The sequence below is a fragment of the Sinocyclocheilus rhinocerous genome, unplaced genomic scaffold, assembly GCF_001515625.1.
Source record: "Sinocyclocheilus rhinocerous isolate Xijiao unplaced genomic scaffold, SAMN03320098_v1.1 scaffold148, whole genome shotgun sequence".
In the NCBI taxonomy this organism is placed as follows: domain Eukaryota; kingdom Metazoa; phylum Chordata; class Actinopteri; order Cypriniformes; family Cyprinidae; genus Sinocyclocheilus; species Sinocyclocheilus rhinocerous.
The window spans coordinates 3,444,001-3,449,559 of NW_015653472.1; the positions used below are offsets into that span (position 1 = coordinate 3,444,001).

General features: G+C 36.2%; 1 protein-coding gene across 1 annotated transcript in view; it reads right to left on the reverse strand.

Moving 5' to 3' along the window:
- LOC107716213 (ankyrin repeat domain-containing protein 33B-like) overlaps nt 1–3,126 on the reverse strand; it is a 7,768-nt gene extending 4,642 nt beyond the window's left edge. Inside the window, exon 1 of the mRNA XM_016522590.1 lies at nt 2,875–3,126. The gene's annotated coding sequence lies outside the window, so the exon portion shown is untranslated. The remainder of the gene's footprint in view (nt 1–2,874) is intronic.
- Nucleotides 3,127–5,559: the final 2,433 nt, after the last annotated feature.

The following is a 5,559-nucleotide window of genomic DNA, read 5'->3' on the forward strand; positions in this document are numbered from 1 at the left end:
CGAGATGGGAGGAAAAGACTATATTTCAATACTTTCTCTCGCAATTATATCGTTGGGCAATTACACTGTATATAAATTGCGGGCATCAGGGAGCCGCTTATGCCTGGCATTGAAACTGCTTTTGAATGCACGATCGCTTTTTAGTTTCACTTTCACTTTCTATCTATCCATCCATCCATCCATCTTTTTTTGAACAAAAAAAATTTAACCAAAAATGATTCTTCTATAGCATTGCTGTAAAACCACCCTTTTGGAAGCTTTATTTTTAAGAGTGTAAAGTGACATTTTTGTAGCCATTTGTGGACTTTTAGGATTTAATTATATAATTACAATTAAATATAATTACAGAATAATATATAATTAAATAAAATAATAATAATGTCATTTTATTTAATTTATAACACTTGATCGCTTTGTTTGAACAGGTGGCACAGTGGCACATCTCAATCAGAGAGCGGATTGGGGCTGAAGGGGATGAAGAGTCTCACCTGAGGTAAACATTGTTGTGATTGACACAACTTCACTCAACTATGCTGTAACAGGCTCAATGTCTGTTAAGAGCTTCACTATAGCTATATCTGGGATAAGACTATTGGTAGAGAATGACAGGAGAACATAGTTACTATTTTTTATTTTGACTGAAGGCGGAACTTGCGAAGAACAAGGTTTAAGCAACAAACATGATGAATGTGAATGAGAAGGAACCAATTAACTTTTGTTCAGGCTTTCTGAAAATATTCAAAGGAATGTTGAAAACAAGGTCAGTAAGTGTAAGCCAAACTAAACATACTGCAAAATGAGTAATCATTTCATAAGTCAAGCATAACTCATTGATATTCTGACTTTAATTTCTACTACTGTGGGTTTTTAATGAGAATAATGTGTTGAACTGAACACTGGTGCAGTTCTGTAAATGGTTTGGACAGAGTGCATTGCGCTAATAGCTCACGAAAACAGATTCAGTCGAACTTTAACCTCATGAGTAATATGTCTGCTTATGTGTCAGCCAAGGCCTGACTCTTGACTAATCAAAATCATCTTAGTTAAGACCATTTCCACTTCCCACTTTTAAATGCCCAGGAGTGAGCTATTGAAGAAGGCACTTAAAGGGATAGTTCATCCAAAAATGAAAACTTGCTTAAAATGTATTTACTCTGCAGGCCATCCAAGATGTAGATGAGATGAGTTTGTTTTTTTCATTGGAACAGTTCTGGAGAAATTTAGCATTACATCACTTGCTCACCAAATGATCATCTGTGTGAATGGGTTCTCTCCCGATTTAGACGATACAGTTTTTTCAGTGGAGAAAGGAATTTTATTGATAGAGGACTTCAGCCGGTATTTCAGCCGGAAGCAATGATTTGAAGATAAAAACTTATTGATGAATTTGTTTACTACAATCACACAGCTTTTTTTGCTCCACAGGATGATTACTTGTGGATTATTGTGATGTTTTAATCAGCTAACTTTCATTCTGATGGGCACCCATTCACTACAGAGGATAAGTTGGTGATCCAAGTGAGGTAATGCTTAATTTCTCCAAAATTGTTCCCATATTGTATTTCTTACCTTTTTCTATAGAAAGTGCAGTCACATGCAGCATTATTAATTAAAAAAAAGATGCTATGTAAGATTTGATGTACAATTTCGTCCATGCATGGAAAGACCCATTGTTTGAATCTTTTAAAAAAGAACATATTTGCTCTCACAGTGCTTTCCCAGCTATATTTAGCCATTTTTACTGGAAGCATATAGTGGCCAGCACTGACTGACATAGAGGCACTGTGTGTGTGTGTGTATATGTGTGTGTGTGTGTGTGAGACAGACACAGAGAGAGAGAGAGCAAAAGAGAGACAGAAGGGGGTAGCAAGGATGGGAAAACATTCCCTGTTAGTGCCACATAAACAGTCTGTCCTCTGAGAACCACAACACTGTCCACATGCTGGTTTAGCTCTCCAGACCATGGAATTACATCAACACTGTCCTACTGTCAGTCAAATAAATACCAGTCAAGTTTTATGCACATATATGTTTGTGTAAGAGAAAGTTTATGTTTTTAGATGGTGGTCATTTCACTTCTGTTAACTGTCAACTTTTAACCAACTTTTTAGTTTCAATGGTCTGTGGTGTGACAATGTTTTTTTTTTTTTTTAAGTATTCCAAGTAGTCTCATAATTGATACCATCAAAAATGCATGCATATAATTACAATAAAATGTACTGCTATGTAGATTATTACATAGATTATTAGTACATTATTACATGTCACACCATATTTGACACATAGTTTCTAACAGTTTGGCTCACATATGCAGCATCTGCACAAATACATATAGATTTATCTTATTTTATGCATATTAAACATTAAATTATCTGGAGACATCCCACTGCAGGACTGAATAAATGAACTGTGGGAAGTAATTCCACATAAACATTACAAATTGACAGTAGGAGGTAAAACTCTCTCTGTCCTGATTTGCAAGTTAAAAATGTTTTATTTACTTCCTGTTAGGGCCCATGCTAAATTTTCAAGGATCCCCAAGAAACCGGCAATTAAAAACTGATTTTGTGAGTGACTCCACATTGTTCAGCTCGATACATTTTTGTATTACACGATGAGGGCACTCACATTTCCACGCAATTTCCACATTTTGCTTAAAATAATAAATAAATGATTAAATAAAATTACTAAAAATGTTTTAAAATAGCCAAAGATTGTTTTAAATTTTATAGACAAAATCGGTTGTTTCTATAAACACTTGTCAATGTTCTTTGTTGTAACACTTTATATGTCCTTTCAGCAATTACTCTTGTTTCCCCAACCTATCAAAAATCTATATGCACCAAATCAATAAACCCAACCATTGTATCTTACCATTAAAAGTGCTCAGAAGAAGGTTAAGCATTGTCCACATCTCTCTGGGTGATCAGATCATTGCTCCTGCTGTTTCTGTTTTGTCCTGCCAGTATGGAGTCTTACTGTAGACTGTCTGATCTTGCAGGACAGAGCCGTATCCCTGCCTGTCCCCTCCTCCCAGCCCTCCGTTCGGACACTTAGGCCTCCGATCACTGAAGAATCCTTCCAAATCTTGACACAGGTGCTCTGTTAAGACAGGCATGTCTACTCATCCTGATTACAGGAGATTTGTGGATTAACATTCAGAAATGGCAGCTGCCAGGAGTCTGTGGTTGTAAGGTTGTCACTGCTTCATTTCTTCAGTCTGAGCTGGCATGTTTCTCTTTGACTGACTAAAATAGGTCCCTTTTTATTGAGCGCAACAGACTATTTTATAATTAACTGGGGATTTTTGACACACAATACAACCACTATAGAATTTTACACTTATAAAACCATAAAACAGTATAGCTCACAGAACATGTGATGGCTGGGAAGTGTATTATGAACTTTGCTGCAGTTATTATAATCATCCTGCCACTAATTGATTTTCTAGCACGTTGTATTGTATTGTTCCTTTCCTGTTTGTGCCTGGCATGTCTTCAAACCGCCTGTGTCTTACATGCCCTGAAATAGCTATGGATCAGAATATGGTAGAGTTTAGCCATTTAAAACAAGCTTAAGCATATCAGAGAAGACCAGGTTACACCTCATGCCACACATCTTACAGCCAGGCGCCGCTAATTTTGCAGAAGTCAGGTGAAAAATGAAACTGAAAATAATCTGACTGTGATTAATCTATTCCAATATCTTAATTGTTTCTTGGCCAACCAGTGAAGACACCTGTTATTTTAGCCCTTATGGATCTGTAACGAATTAGATGAAAATTTAATCATTTCCATGCATGACATGTAATCAAGTTCATTGTAATTCACTTCCTATTAGTGGCCATGTTTTGAGGAACTTCCGAAATCCCCCCAAATTATGATTCACTCAAAACAATGCGTCTCATTCACGTAGGTGCATTTGCACATATTTGTGCATAAAATCTGTGTAGAAAAGCTTTTGTACTGAAATCATAATAGGTTTGCACTGTTAGGTCAAAGCAGAAATTGTTGGGGCTTACAAGAAGGCTTAAAAGAGAATCAGCTTTCAGAAATATCGATTTGACTGCACTGACAATACTTGATAAGAACAAACCTGATACTACTATGAGAACTGAACTGAACTGGATTATGACAATTTGTCTTTGGTAGAGCTGCCTTTGAAGTTGTTTCATTATTGAGGAAGATTTGCAACATTGCCACAGTGACTAAATGGAATTGAAATAACACTGATCTCAGTTTATCTGAATAAGACTAATATTCATTCTTTAAGTTAATAATATTCATTCTTTAGAGCTACTTTATAGCTGGATAGAACTTGTTTTGTAATTAAAGAAACTTTAACATCGACATTGCCGTTGAATTGAACCAAATCCACATCGAACTGACCTTACCTGAATAATAATAGTTGTCTTCTGTAGAGCTGAAATGTATAGTAATTTTTTACAATTGTTGAATTTTTACAATGCTGTTTATATTTAGAACCAACAAATATACACACATATACAAAACTCACATACTCCCAATGGCCTTATTCATCCACTGTGAATTTGAAGGAAGCTTTGCGTGAGAACTTTTTCTGCCCACATAAATACACAAAATGTATGAAATGATTAGTGAGGCCCAATGTTCTTCATATTCACTTCTCTGAAAGGTCATCATCTGAGAAAGCAGAAACTCTTAAAGTAGGGCACTTATGCATGACATCATAGTATTGTGAACAACCACAAGAACAAACAGACAAAGTACAAGGATTTTAAATTCAAGTTTATCCAGGAAATTGAGCTGACACATTTGCTGGTTAGCCACAAAATACATTTTGGCCCATTTTATTAGGGCCTTGGAATGAAAAATTGGAACAAAACAAACACGAGTGACTGGAATGGTGTATTCCAGATGCAAACAAATTTTTAGCTAAATTCATGGTTTTTCTATTTATAGTAGCCTGGTTACAACTCAAACAATCATTTCAAATCTCTGTAGTAAGAAACTTGTTCTAATTTAGTCTCATAAATCCAAAGTCCATTAATGGTTCTCTATTCAAGACAACAATGACACCAAAAACACAAAACAGTGCAAGTTCTTACCCTCATTGCCTTTATCATTGACTTTAAATTCAAATAACCATGACTTCATGAGTATATATAAAACGTGTGTGTAAAGTGTTTGTTCAGTGGAAAACAAAAGCAGCCAAATTTTGGGGTAGTTTAGAGCTGGATCACATCAGGTTGGTTGGATAAGTTAGATTCGGAGAGCATGCGGAGAGGTGATGTGCGGCCACAGTTATTTTCTCAGTCTGTTGACCTGAAGCAGAAGAGTTATTGCAGGGCAAAGACTCAGGAAATGAGACAGAGAAAGAGGAAGCTCAGCTGGCCTTAGAGATCATTCAAGTGGGGCGACTCTCTCCACAAGAGGAGAGAGATTTAATAGAAATGAAATCTGATATGTGTTGGTTAATGTGTGGTAATACCACGCAAATTAGATACCGCAGTGTTTACTAGTTTACCAGTGCGCTGTTAAGTGTCTATTCCTCATTGCGCCAGCAGAGGGCAGCAAATGC